This window comes from Epinephelus fuscoguttatus, linkage group LG4 (assembly GCF_011397635.1).
Source record: "Epinephelus fuscoguttatus linkage group LG4, E.fuscoguttatus.final_Chr_v1".
Taxonomy (NCBI): domain Eukaryota; kingdom Metazoa; phylum Chordata; class Actinopteri; order Perciformes; family Serranidae; genus Epinephelus; species Epinephelus fuscoguttatus.
In genome coordinates this window covers 41,817,961-41,833,679 of record NC_064755.1, presented here as the reverse complement: position 1 = coordinate 41,833,679, position 15,719 = coordinate 41,817,961, and the positions used below count along the sequence as shown (strand labels likewise).

The following is a 15,719-nucleotide window of genomic DNA, read 5'->3' as shown; positions in this document are numbered from 1 at the left end:
AAGTCAATTCATCATCTCAGTATTAGAGGGTGAAGCTCTGAGGTATCGGCTATCGCTGCAGCTGCATATACGGCCCTCTATTAGTGCAATTATAAACTCACTGGTATCACATCTCAATGTTTATTCATTGGTTAAAGCTGAAGAGACAGAAAATGACACTTTCACCAGTCACTCTGGAGGCAACTAGATTATTATTGTATGTTATGAATGTGATGATAGGATTAGATTTTGTTATTGTTTTACAAAATTCCCTTTTCCACTGGACAAAAAAGTCACTAACAACTGACACCCTGCTTTTGTCTTCAATGGGAAAGTTTCCAGTCATCATTTATTCCCGGTAAAAATGACTCTGCAGTGGCCACAGGTATTTATTAGGGGTGGAGGTAAAAAAGAAAATCGACACAACATAGTATCGCAATATTTTGCGTGGAGATATTGTATCGATACACGGACGCCAAGTATCAATCTTTTATTGTGTACATTTGATTTTGCAAATACACATTTTAACACAACTTTTCGTACTAGAATAATAAAATCAGTTGCTTTTTCGGTCCACTAGATGGTGCTGTTTTTTTTCCTGGTGAGGTCAGCAGAGGTCTCATGCTGCCTTGACAACAGTTTTTGCATTCTAGTTGACGACAGTGGACAAGTCGGAGTACAGACAGCTTCAAAACCATCATGCACTCCAACTGATGAACGCCGCAGATGAGGCTGACCTAATGTAAAACAAATAAGATAAAATTGCTATAAACAGTACTTTAGCAGAGTGTTTACTCACTATGTATGTAACTGGCAGCCATCTTGAATCCGAGTTTCCGAGTTGGAAATCCGATCTCAGGGTGCGTTCGAGTTTAAACTTCCGACTGGGAACTGGGAATTTCCAACCTCCGAGTACAAAACGAACGCACCATCAGTCAGTGACATTTGGCAGGAAGTTCATCAAAACAAAGATGGAGGCACCGGAGAAAGAAAACAGAAATGTGCCGTCGAGGTTTAAATCAAGTGTGTTTTGAACACAGAAGGAAAGGAGGACTTGGATATGACACATGAGATTTACAAGCAGTGTCATATGAGAGTAAAATACTCTAGGAATACTACAAACATGAGGGCTCACTTCACACACCACCATCCAGAGATAGTGTTAGCCGCTGACGGCCATGCTGATGCTAAACCTGCTACAGCGAAAAATCAACCAACACTGGACACACTTAGCTCGCCAAAACTACCATCCAGCTCTAAGAGAGCTCAGAAAATAACAGTCCATCACCTACTTCCTGTGCAAAGATCTGTGTCCATACAGCGCTGTTGAAAACCAAGGCTTTTGTTACATGCTAAAAACATGTGAACCCATTCACACCAGAGCAAACACTGCAGACCTCCTGCAAACTGCAGCACAAGAATCTAACAGACAACACTTCTAACATGGCTGCTGCCATTCAGTTAGCGGGATACCTGCATGTGAAGTGTTTGGCTCAGGTCTTAATCTGTCCTCTCAGAGGGCGTTAAGTCTGCCCACAGTTCAGACTGCCAGGTGTATGCAACATTTCTGACAGGTGTCATGACGGTGTTGGTCAGTCTGTCTGCTCTGTGTCACATTTTACTGCAACAAAAATGATTTAAGTCGATGAACAGACTGAAAACTTTAGCTGAAACTGCTGTTGACAGTGTTTTCCTTCAGGGAAATAATTTGCAGTCAGAAAAGAAGGTCATAAATCCCAATATGTTTTAAAGCAGCACTCAATATATCTCAATACATTTCACATATTTAGGTCATATTGTATCATGACCTAAATATTGTGATACTCTATCATGGGTTTGGCTCTGATCGGCAGAGATGGAAACATGACACCCAGGTGGACACATTAGCTTTCGCCTCTTTTACGGCACAATCATTGGTAACTTCTTCTGCCTCTCTCTGACATCTCACAAATTCTGTCCACCCTGATAGCGCTGAAACATTTCTCCAAGTTAGTCTGCAAAAGACAGACTGAATAGAGTGTGCCAGGGCTGACATAAAAACCCGGAAGTTTAGCATCACGCTGGTTCCCGGAAGAGAAAGTGAATGTGATTTTTGCATTGCGATTTGGATTATGTCAGAAAATAAGCTCTGTGGCTAACACAAGTTTATGATACTTACAGGTTTTGTTCAGCGAGATAATCTTCACATATGAACACCTTTCATACCGCATTTGAAGCTTAAATGCGATCACCAGAAGTAAAAAGCTAACGTTAGGCTTTAACGGACTACATGACTACTCCACGGTCACATGACTCTTGACGTCACCTCCACTAAGCTTTTATTTTAAAAACATTGTATAATGGGGAAATCGGACTGTTTAAGCTAAATAAGAAGCTGTAATGGCGGACTGCCAGCACTCTCGCCTGTTCGGGGTGATGACGTTTACTGTCCCCGACAGGGTTTGTAGTCGTACTGAGCAACTTGTTAGCAACCGCCTTTTTTACGACACGTAAAAGCTTCAGAATTCACAAGTAGGGTATTTACTGATGTGTTTTATGTCGTAGAACAAAACCTGAAACTTGCTTAAGCTTTTGTTAACCACAGACCTTATTTGAGGCATTTTACCAAAATCCCATTCAAAAAATGTATTGACTTTTAGGCGAGAGAATCGGAAGTGCTGAAAGCGCTAACGGAGTTCCGGGTTTACTGGCACACTCTATAGGTAGCAGATAAAAAAAAGAAATACCCGCTGTAACATTTTCACTGACCTCCATGCTGCTTTCCACTGTTTACTAACCCTGTTTTCTGGTGCGTTTGTGACGTTGAATGTGACACACCATATTTCCTGAAAGCTTGCGGACACGGACAAAACGGAGCAGTACCACAGGAGACATTTTTAAAATGGCAGAACAGAACAAATCAGTAATATAGGGAGAAGAATTCTCTGTCCACATGTGATGTGTTAAGTGGCCTTACAGACCACCTCCATATACAACGCTGCCTCTGTTTGGAGCCATTATTACGACCTCCTCCACCATCACCTCCTTTGTTGTTGTGTAAAACTGACTCCTGACACATGGTAGTATGATGGCAGTGCTGTTTACAGCGTTTGAAACGTCTGTTTCTGCTCATACAGGGAGAATAAATGAGCGTTCAGTCTGTTTGATTCATTTGTACCAAAAACAAAGTGTTAATTTTGAGTCAAATGTTATTTTCTGAATGTATTTTAATTCACTTTAAGGGAGCGATGACAGTGTTGGTCCTCATATTGCAATATTCATTAAACTGTAAAGCCCATCCCTGTATGTAATAGACTAGTGGATGTATCATTGTGTTTCTACATTTTGAAAACTAGCTTCTGTGCATTCACCAGTTTTCAACGCCCCCATAAATTCCACACTGATGAAGGAACTCTGCATTGTAACTTGGCTAAACTGCTGTAGCTGTTTTTCTAACCTATAACATTTTTAAGTGGTACACTCCAGTGAATGAGACGTTTGACATTCTGAAACGGCGGGGACTTGAAACAGCTTAAATCAGGGATCGAGGTGATCCTCCACATTCTCATCTGCTGCGACGGCGTGCCAGTGTGGGCATACATTAAAGATTCATGCAAACAGCTGTTTCTTCTGCAGGACAGCATGGCTCAGAGTGAGACTGTGTGCTTAGATTTCAAATCAGGGGAGCCTAGAGGAGCCGGGTTTGAAAGAACATGACATACAGTGCAGGCTACTGTACCAGGGCAGGAAATTAACAAATGCCCGTCAAAGGCAGATAGAAACTGAAAACACATCCCTAAAACTGTGAGTGGGAGTGCAAAACATTTCTATAGCAAAAAAAAAAAAGACTGAGGATCAGCTGAGAGTCACATCTTTAGAATAAATATGGAGAGTTTTAGTAAAAGCCGTTCAGAAACGATTCTTAATATGCAGTGAGTCTGAGTAAACAGGAGTCAAATCAGTAATTTCCACACACGCTGTGACATTTTCCTAAATAAGCATGACTGTTGAATTGTGAAGCACCACCATCACAGAAGGCTTGAAAGAAAGGCGTGTGTTCATTCGAGCTGACATTTGTACCATATTTCAGGAGAGATGCGGTGATAATGTATGCCAGCTCCTGACAGCTGTGCAGCCGCTGAATGCAGAGGCTGAGTTATGTGTGTTAGATATGAGGTACATATTCACAGCGAGCGCGTTGCTGCCGTCATTCTCTCCCCCTCTTCCTGTAGGCCCACATGCACTCTGACTCTCGTGTTTACGCTCACATTTGTTCTGTCTCGTTTTCTCCGTCTCTCGTGTATCCCGATACGCTCTTTCCTCCTTTGCTCCAGCGTCGGGGGAGACTGAGGTATTGTTGCAAAAGAAAGCTTCATTAAATATCTACATCTGTGTTGCACTGAATTGGATTAAACACACAGATTCGGCTGAAATCACATGGTGTTTGTGTCTGCGTGCATTTATTATATTCCCCATGCTCCATAAAAAACAAACAAAAAAGAATAATCGCCTTCCCCTGAGCCACTGTCACCAATTCAGTATCTGACCAAATGTCTCCCCTTCTGTTCCTGAGATAAGACGCTGAATAATGGCCAGAAAAGTGTTTTATCCAGAACATGATGATGTCACATAAAATATCATTATTTCATTTTTTTTTTATCCTGTTAGACATTTGTGTGAAGTTTTGTCATAATTAGTGTATGAATTCTTAAGGTTATGGCCCCAAACATGTTTTGCGAGGTCACAGTGACTTTGACCTGTGACCGAATCAGTTCATTCTTGAGTCTAAGTGAACGTTGGTATCAAATTTTAGGAGACTCCCTTAAGGTCCTCTTGAGATATTACGTTCATGAGAATTAGATTGATAGCTCACAGTGACCTTGACGTATGACCATCAAAATCTAATCAGTTCATCGAGGAGTCCAAGTGAATGTTTGCACCACGTGTGAAGGAACCCCATAAGATGTTTTTGAATAATCTTGTTCACAAGAATAAGACAGATAAGGTCACAGTGACCTTGACCTTTTTTTCCTGTTAACAGGGTTTCTTTGGTTTTTACTTATCTACTGTGAGGGTCCAAAGGCCAGAGGGATGTTGTCTGCTGTAAAGCCCTCTGAGGCGAATTGTGATTTGCAATATTGTGCTTTAGAACTAAAAGTGAAACTGAGTCAGTGACCTTGACCTTTGACACTGAACCAACAAATCAGCAACCACCTAATCAGCTCATACTTACGCTTGTGCCAAATATAGGAAACTCCCTCGATGCCTTCTTGACGTAGTGCATTCAAGAGAATGAGACAGACGCAAGGTCACTTTCACCTTTGACCACCAAAATCGAATCAGTTCATCACTGAGTCCAAGTAAACTTTTTTTTGCCATACTTTAGGCAACTCCCTCAAGGCCTCCTTAAGGTATCATTTTCACAGAAATGAGAGACAAGGTCACAGTGACCTTGACCTATGACCATCAAAATCTAGTGAGTCCATCCCTAATTATGAGGGAACATTTGCGCCGCATTGAAAAACATTCTCTTAAAGTGTTCTTGAGATATCACGTTCACAAGAGTAAGATGGATGCAAGGTCACAGTGACCTTTGACCACTAGAATCTAATGTTGTTAATTGTTTGTCTGTCCATCCTGAAGGAGGGATCCCTCCTCAGCTGCTCTTGCTGAGGTTTCTACCATATTTTTCCCGTTTAAGTTTTATTTTACTTTTTTGAGGAGTCTGTACTTATCCACTGTGAGGGTCCAAGGGCAGAGGGAAGTTGTATGCTGTTAAGCCTCTGAGGCAAGTTGTGATTTGTGATATTGGGCTTTATAAATAAAATTGAATTTAATCAATAAGTTCTTCCTTGAGTCGAAGTGGACGTTTATGCCAAGTTTGAAGAAATTCCCTCAAAGTGTTGATATATTATGTTCACACAGACGAACTACCTGAAAACATGACGCCTGCGGTCACGGCTATCTCTGATGCAGAGGCATTTAAAAAAAAAAGAAGAAAGAAAAAGAAGCAGTAAATGATGTGTAAGAGTAACATAATAGCGTTCTCTTCTCCACTGAGACGGGCCATGACCTCCTCACAGGAGCTTTACAGTGACCATTTGAATGGTAATGTGACAGGCTGATTGCCAATTTACAGCCCACAGAAAAGCCCTGCCCCACTAAATCAAAGGACAGCTCTGTAATGACAAACACAAACAAGACGGCAAGCTCCAACCCAAACGCTGTCCGCCATTGTCCCTCCTCCTCAAAATTATGCTCTCAATCACAGCGTCTGAAAATAAAGGAAATGATTGAAAACAGCAGTGGCTAAAACAGAAAAAGACAGTGTTTTCACCTATCAGCACAAAGTCGCACCTCTCTTAAAGCCGCCTGCCACGCTGAATAATGCGATGGCGTGCTATTCCTGCTGGATATCGCAGTAATAAGCAGATGATCCCCTTTGGAAATAACAGCTGGTTGTGTTTTTCTAATGGTGAGGCTCCATCACCGCCCGTCACTCCTCGTTCATCAGCAGCTGTTAGCCATGCATCCTATGTAATTGTTCTCACTCTCTGCCATAGCGCGCCATTTTTCACCTGCACTTAGCACTTGGATAAAATGCATCATAATACAAACATTACAGCAGGTGAGCACAATATCTGCACAGCTACTTTGCAAGAAACTTGATCAACTGAGATGATGGTTGGTGGGCTAGAAAACTCAACTGATTCTGTTGAGATTAAGTGTGGCAGCAGAATATATCTTTGTCATACTGAACAGTGGTGTGTATTTATTCTGTGAGGATTTATAAATGATGGTGGTTAATTACATTGTTTTTTTCCCATCATCTGAAATGACGCTACCTTGACAGATCTCTTAGCTTTTGATGCATCTTGAATTGCCAAAGCATTGTCTACATTTTTTCTTAAATTCAGTCACAGAACAAGAGGACTTGTTTGAATCCCTTTATGTTTCTAAAGCTTTTCATTTTCTAATTAATTCTGAACTGTACCAGGGGGACGCCTGGCTTACAATACAATATGCTCTGTGGTTTGGCAGCTTTGTCTACGGACCGAATCATGGCAAACAGAGCTGCCTCTAAATCTTAAGATTTGAAGGGGGAAAAAACGACTTTTATGAAATATTGCCAGCTGTCAGTCTGACACATTAACCCATAGTGTCTGTTTTTTGGGTTCAGTCACACAGAACCAGAGACTGAGGGTTTTTGTTTGGACTCATCACACACGTTCAACAATCACACAGAGAGAAATCCATCATGGACAGTGTAGAAACAAAGACATAACTGCAGACTGCAGGCTAAAGGTCTTCTCGCACAGTAACAAACACTCCACCTGTCGACCTGCCTGGATCCACAGGGTCTCACTGCACTCCCCCTGTGAACAGACCTAGGTCATGATTATAATTTATATTGGGGGACACATCCCTTCTGATATTTAAATGTGCTTAAAATAGGGATGCACCAAAATGAAAATTTGTGGCCGAAGCCGTATAAAATTAAACGCTTGGCCGAATATCGAGTACCCAATACCGAATGCCGTTGGTTAGTTTTTCATTCGTTTTTGCAGATGAACCCCCTCCAGATTAGTGTTGTCATGGTACCAAAATTGGGACCCACGGTATGATACCAGTGAAAGTATCACGGTTCTGAGTAGTATCAGGATACCACAGCGAAAATGAGGCAGATGTGCCTTTTGTCATTTATAAAAAGATAAGTCACTTTTCTATAATACGTGAATGATATTTCAATGGAATAAATTACTTATTGACTTATTCATACTTCAAAAACAACATCAATCAGTGATGAACATAGTGGGGATCAAAATAAAATAAATAAATAAAATAAGAATCAGGGCGGCACGGTGGTGTGGTGGTTAGCACTCTCGCCTCACAGCAAGAGGGTTGCCGGTTCGATCCCGGGCGTGGGAGCCCTTCTGTGCGGAGTTTGCATGTTCTCCCCGTGTCAGTGTGGGTTCCCTCCGGGCACTCCGGCTTCCTCCCACAGTCCAAAGACATGCAGATTGGGGACTAGGTTAATTGGTGACTCTAAATTGTCCGTAGGTGTGAATGTGAGTGTGAATGGTTGTCTGTCTCTATGTGTCAGCCCTGCGATAGTCTGGCGACCTGTCCAGGGTGTACCCTGCCTCTCGCCCGATGTCAGCTCCAGCCCCCCCGCGACCCTCAAGAGGATGAAGCGGTTAGAAGATGAATGAATGAATAAGAATCAACCAGCCACCCTCCTCCCCTGATAGTCCCTTCATAAGTAATGAACAGTCCCTTCAGTGCGGTGAGGTTTGTGGGCCGTTACTGCCACAAAGAGAGAAATGTGAACGGCTTGTTTCTCCTCTTACACATCACAAACCTGCCACGGCTCGGCTGTTCAGGTACTTCTGGGCAGTCATGACGCCAAGAAGTGGAAATTATGGAGCCGGGCTTCTCCAACACCGCTATCTCACGCCGCGGAGCACTATGGCCGCCGCATTTGACAGGAATACATTCCTGTCTGTGTTTGTGTCTGTGACCCCCGTTCAACCCACATCCGGCAGGATTCGCCTTTCGTTTCTGCTGCTGGTTGAAATCTGTACTCGCACAGCGTGCTCCTGAATGATTTCTTTTGCTCGCACAAAATTATTTTTAGACGCAAATGCAAGTAAAATGCTCGCACCGTAGAGCTCTGTGGAAAACAAATCATGCTGTTTGATTGCGTTATCAAAACACGCCACTATTATTCGGCCTTGCTTTTAACTTATTCCACCGAATACCTAATCTGTGTTTTTTTGCAATATTCAGCCGAATATATTCAGTTACCGAATATTCAGTGCATCCCTAGCTTAAAATGTCCTCAGATATACTGTTAGGAAATGTAAATGACTAGAATCACCGCCCCGTGGTTGTATGACTCCGCCCACCAGTCCAGTGTCTCTGACAGTCTCCATCCATGTCAGTGAAAACATGGATGCTTCACACACACAAGATCTATACAGTCAGCACAGTTTCAAAATTAGAGTCACCAATTCAGTATCTGACCAAGTGTCTCCCCTTCTGTTCCTGAGATATGACGTTAAAACATGATGATGTCACAGTCAAGATGACCTTTGACCTTTGATCACATAATCCCAATCAGTTTATTCTTCAGTCAACATTTGTGTCATATTCTTAGAAATTCCCATAAGGTGTTCTTAAAATAAGGCATTCACAAGAATGAGACAGATGCAAGGTCACAGTGACCTCTGACCACCAAAATCCAATCAGTTGATTGTTGAGTCCAAGTGAACATTTGTGCCTAATGCGAAGAAATTCCCCTGAGGCATTCTTGAGATATAACATTCACAAGCAAGACAAAAAAACTGCCATGCTACAACAAGCAACCACGCACTGCTGCCTGAAATAATCATTAGCAGATGTAAATATGAATAAACCTTAACTTTTACTTACATTACTATTATTAAATGTATTATTATTTCTACTGATTCTGGTATGATGGTGTCAAACACTGTGCTGCCTCTCTATTTCATTACTTTTAAATATATTAAAAAGTGGAAAACTAGAATGTAATTTGGGCGTTCATGTCAAATATCACTGTAGATTGTGACAGTTTTGTAAAGTGTTAGTGTTGTCATAAAAAAAAAAATCATTAAAAGTCATAGCTAGTATTTCATTAAATTGTCATGGTATAATATGTCATAAACTTGTCATAAAATGTTCCAGTGTGTCATAAAAAATCTCATAAAAAGTCATATTATAGTTTTTCCATTAAAAAAAAGTCTTAGTGTGCACTTTTCCTGTGCTGCCCTCAATCACATGCTGACTCCCTTTCACTCATTCACTCATCGAAACCACTGATTGAAGATTTTTATTTCAAAATGCTCTAAATGGTTAGTTTAACTGTTGAGTTTCTAAAAATTGGGTCACAGAAGGTTGAAAATGGTCCTCTTCAATGTAAAGCCTCGCTTCCAATCAAGCAGTTCAGTCCGTTACACATTAGAGCGTTTATTTTTTCCATCTCCACAGTGGAAGTTGTGGATGGTACCAGCAGAACCGTGTCTTACCGTCCCCATGTTTGGTCCCCCCTCTGTTGGGGGATCTGGTACTAAAAGGTGGAGCTAGAAACGCTGCAGTCTGATTGGTCAGTAGAGGATGGTCACTCTGGTTTTATGTAACCTCTGTTCATACATCAGTAAACTAGAACTATAAAATGAAAGAGAAAAAAATAACTTCATTCACTGGGCCGACTGCCGGCAACTTTTAAGGTGGAACGTTAACTTGTAATATTACTCAATGCATGAGCTGATGACGCGAATCCATCAGCACACCTTAAATTTCACTGTGACAACTTTGACCATTCAATGCTTTAGTGATGATTGGATATTTAAGCATTTAAAAAATGTAAGTGAATTTTACATGGTGTATATTCTGTTTTCTCACAGCTTGGTTGTGGTGCACTCAGGCAGCACTGCACTCCTGCACTTGCCTGACTGGACTAAATGCATACTCGCTATTTTTAAATATCCCATGGAGAGAGACTCTCACTGCAGCCTGTTCTGTTTTTTTCTGAAAATGTCAGCATGCAGCCTCGTTCTGTGGACGATAAACGCGTCATATCAGTTCAGAAAAGAGCCCAAATGCAGAGCAGTCAGCAGGTGGATTTGGAACAAAAGGCGAACTTTAATGAAGATGATTAAAATACCATCCAGAACAGAAAGAAGAACCAAGATCTAAACTGAAAACCACCTGGAGTAAAACAGTGAACTCAGGGAAGAAATCCAACAGAACATGAGAGACCAGGCAGGAAACAACACCATGAACACAGGGATGAACACAGATGAACTGAAAAGGGAAACACGCAGGAAACTAATCACAGGAACGAGAGACAGCTGCAGCAGGTGGACACAGGTAAAAAGAGGGAAATGTGGATTGGCTGACAACAAGGGTGTGGTGGGGAGGGTGGAGCAAACACGACTAATACAGAACAGGTGTGATTGAAGGGAACAGGTAGGGACTAACGAGACTGATGGAAGACAGGTGTGACAGAAAAAAGGCAGGAAAACACACAAAAGCAGAAAGTATATATCATTGTTTTAGCCCTCAAGTGATTCTTACACTCTTCAGCTCATGCACCAAATAAAAAAGGTTTGAAGGCTGTTCCCTTCATCATAAGGCTCAAATATTTTTTGCAGCTCTAGACAGAATTTTGTATATCTTTTGATAGAAAAGGTTGTTGACCCTTGGTCTTGGTACATGTCCATAGGGGTTACTTTTGGTTATAAAAGGTACTTTACTGAAAGTTTTTGGCGGAAAAGTCACTTAAAATAAGTGATTATGGCCTCGGCAAAGATGCTAACCATGGAGACAGTATCATACACCAACCACACACTGTTACTGTGGAGAAATGAAGTTAGCTAAATTAGTATGGTCGTAACTTTATAGCCTAGCTTAAGTTAAAACTATAAACTGTTTAGATAATAGTTACTGTAAAAAAAAATCTGACTACATTTACAGTAAATTACTGACTACTAGTTGCATCACTTTCACAGTAAGGTACTGTTTCATTTTTAAATTAAATTACTGTGAAATAACTCTATACTGTGATCTCACAGTAGTTATGCCTGCATATGACTTATAGCAGTATGCTTATTTCTCCAACTCCAAATATCACTGTACTTTAGCTGTGTACTTCTGTAACATTATTGTATGCAACTGCATGAATTTCAAAATAAAACTCTGAATAGGTTTAAATATCACAGTTGTGGCCTTTAAGATGATAATATTGTCATTAATTGTGAAATATTATAGCTACATCTTGGAACTCCCTGCAAATAATAATTTGCGGTATATATTTCAGGCGAGGACCAGACTCTCGTCCATTCATTTTAACACTTTTAATTATAACACTGTGTCCTTACTGGATGTGATGCAAGCAAGCAGGGACTAAATCAGTTTGATGGCATTGTTTCTTATTGGACTGTCCTAACTGCCCACAAGTGACGTGAACAATGTGGTGCTGCATCACGCCCTTTTGAGCTGAACTTGTACCGGGTGCCCTGTTTCTATTTTTATATTTTGTCACTTGCATTGAAAGCACTGCAGTGGACAAAAAATGACTGATTCACAAGGTTAAAATGAGCAGTTATAAGATACCTGCCTATTTTGCTACAAAAACCTAAATAAGTTGGGAGTTGGCTGGAGGGAGAATGCCAGGGAGCTGAAAGTATCTGATAAGTATTATTGATCTATGGCTAAGCCCCCCTCCACTCACTCGGACACTCAACATTCAGTGCCCGGCGCTATGGCAGGTGTCGCAGTACACGGCATTTCGCAGGAGGCAATTGATGATTTTTGTGAACATAACGGTCAGATGTCATTGAGAAGTAACCAAAAGGGCCTAAACTATGCATTGGAGGGATATATTCATCATTTTATTGTTGAGAAGGTCGATGAAAAGCTTAAATTACAAGCCAAAATTTACAGGTCACAGTGTACGCTTGTGAACCGCATCTCGTTGCCGTCACCATCAAAGACAACAAGTTAAAGTGCCACTGAAGTTAAGGTTTTTGGCTCAGAATATGAGAAAAGGATAACGGCCTTTTTACCATCTTTACCAAGAGTGTCTCTCCGTTAGTTTGGTGCTACAGTATTTACACTGAATCATTCAGCATAACGTTTGCCAACCTTTGTTATCTCTGCCATTACAGATAAGTTAATGAAGCTAAGCTCCAGAAGTTAACGTTAGCTTAACTAGAGCCCTTTGGACAATAGCTAACAATGATGTACCATCACCAAAGTACAAAACTAGAACAAAATAGGCTAATGAACTCCCAGCAAACAAGGTGACATGATGAACAACGCAGCTAGGAGCTAACGTTAGGCTAACTTTAGCTAACGTTAGCTAGAGATGTTAAAGATAACTTTATATTTCTTTCCAGCAAAGTGACAATATGTTGCCTCAAACACAATGTTGACTTACCTTAGAACAGATGTAGACATCATTGTTAATCTTATTCACGTTGAGTTGATGTTGTGGTCTAACGTTACCACACAACTTTATCCAAAGGAGACACTTTTCTCGGTTGAGATGTGGTTTAAAGTGTAAAAAATACACCTGGTCGCCCAGCCTCTCAGGATACCTTGTGTCAGAGTTGCATGTACCCCATGCACACCGTTTGACCATTTTTAAACTTCAAATCTCAGAAAAAGCTCATAAAACCGAACAAAACTGACTTTCTGTAATGCATTTCAATGGACGTCCAGGCAGAGAATGTCCCAGTGTATGGGAATGGCTATACGCACTGTGATTGGCTCATCGTGTTTGAGGGTGGGGCTTAGCCATAGGTCAACTGTGTGGGATGCTTGCAGCTAGCTTGTTTTACAAAGTGGAGATGGTGTAATGATGCAGTATGGAAGATGCAACAATGACATCTATGTGTAACCCACGATAGCATTGTTGTGAGTATTAATAATAAGGAAGTACGTACTCGTCATATTTAAGTTCCATATTTAACAGATCCGGATTTGACAGAGAGCGTCTGATGTGATGTGATGCGGAGCGATAGTCTGACGCTCGCATCAGGTTAGGACACAGCACGTTATTCACTCTCCGTCCAAAAAGACCTTTGAGATCTTACCATCAAGAAATGCTCCCACATTTATACTTCACTTTTTTTTTTTAGAAGAGATCCCACTTTCATATGCTGAGGTTATGTAAGATCATTTTAAGAAATTCATAAGTAAAAGAGAAATAGAAGAAAAAATATAAAGCAAGTGGGTACAACAACAAAAAAATCACTCTGCATCACTAAATAACATAAAAATGTAACAATATCTGGAGTGTGAGAACATTAAAAGGTGGATTTTTCTCACAGAACTTGGAGGTACACATTAGAGATGTGTAAAGCTTCCCCCTGGATGGTTGATATGGCACTATCTTTGGCTTACACCCACATAGTATTTTTCTGCAAGCTGGAAACCCACTCAGCATTCTATATTCCTCTCATTTTGGTGTGAGAGGAGACTCGAGGCGCCGACCCCACGGGATGTCCTTCCCACCAATGCCGGTGGACTTACAGTAACATTTTGCCCCAGTGTCAGGGAAGAGGAGAGGAGAAGCAGAGCGAAAGAGAGAAGACTATGAGCTTAATGTAGATCTGTCATCAGCTGGCTGCAGATCAAAAGAGCAGCATTGGCAGGCGGAGCACAGAATCCACCAGAGCCTCCTCTCGATGCCAAGCTCCAGCTTCTCTGAGGTAGACGAGCACAGAGGGGCCTGGCTCCAGGCGAGGAGAGCGTCTATCTGCTTTCTATGTGTATGCGTGTGTGTGTGTGTGTGTGTGTGTTTTTGGGGGCGGAGAGGTGTGGGCACATGCACAATGTCTCAAGGCAAGGATCTGGCACTTTGAAAATGTCACCAGAATCCCAGAAACAAAAAAAGAAGAAGAGAATGGAGAAAGTGTGATGAACAGACGCGTATGCTCTGGGAGGTGTGGGATTTAGAGACGATGGAAGGCAGCATCGTTCTCTCAGAGTGGGAGACTGGGAGGAATAAAGACGATGGCACAGAGACAGAGAGAAGCAGGCTTTCTTGACTGTACACCTCTGCAGCATCAGTGTACAACTGTTAAGTGAGTCCAAGGACATTCTAAATTGCAGCCTTCAGAGGTTTGTAAGTGCTTTCTTTCTTTCCACTTCTGATGTTAGCGTGATGGTTGAATATGTTGATTCACTGTGAAACTTTAGGCAAAAAATACGTCTCATTTTAATGTCAGACAAACAGCACAGTTATGTTTTGTGTCTACAAGTACTACTGTGCTTTATTATCAGGCTGAATATTAAATATCTGATCATGTGTTCGAGGCCATGACTCAAAAATACAGTAAAATGCTGATGAGAGGCTTTGCAGTCTGCCCATGATGCTGCCTGTCTCTTATGGAAAACCTTATGACACATGTTGGTGACACATCTTCATGAATAATGTTCTGCAGTTCCTCTAATGTCCACTTGAGGCTGGCTCCAAGAGTGAGTCAGTCCTCACAGACCTCCAGGTTAAATGTTTAACATGTTTACAGCCTGGTACAAAACAGTTCTGGTCTCTATTGCTAATTTCAACATTCATGACAGTTGTACAGGGGCTGAATTTATATAAAACTCGCAGGTTTACATTTTATTAAAGTTTAAAAGGTACACATAATTAAGTGCATGGCTGCTCCAAGTGTGACAGGCTGAGAGGCGCCGCCCTCCAAATAAAAAAAAAATAAAAAAGGTGATGGCTGAACTGGAGAGTTCAAAACAGAAGTCCACAAACCAATGGGCGACATCTTGGTGGCTCTGTCCGTTATTTAAACAGCTAATAGCCAGATAGAAAAAAGGGGTCTTGTTGCCTGGAAATTTGATAGCATGCTCACAGCAAAGCAAATTCCTGAAATTCAGTTACAGCTTTTGGTTTTGTTTTGCCCCCCCCCCCCCCCAAAAAAGTTATCTAGTTACCACACTCGAATATAGATGGGGGCGCCACCGTGCAGAACATAGTTTCTGTGGCAAATTAGTTGTATGGAAATGTAATTTCTAGAAGAAACAGAGACTGGAGACAAAGATGCCTCTGCCCCTTTTGTTAAACTGGATGATGCATTCACTGCCCCAACTGAATCAATGCAATGTCTCTGTAGCTGCCTGTGATTTGTTGTTTTGACTCTGTTGGTTGTTTCTGTTTTATTTTGTGTTCTAATGTGTTTGTGTGCTGCTGAACAGGAACCTGCTGAAACTGAGTCAGG

General features: G+C 41.4%; 1 protein-coding gene across 3 annotated transcripts in view; it reads left to right on the top strand.

Annotated features, from left to right (window-relative positions):
- The window catches only part of mgat4c (mgat4 family member C), a 190,097-nt gene that overhangs the window by 107,503 nt on the left and 66,875 nt on the right, over positions 1–15,719 (top strand). The window lies entirely within an intron of this gene.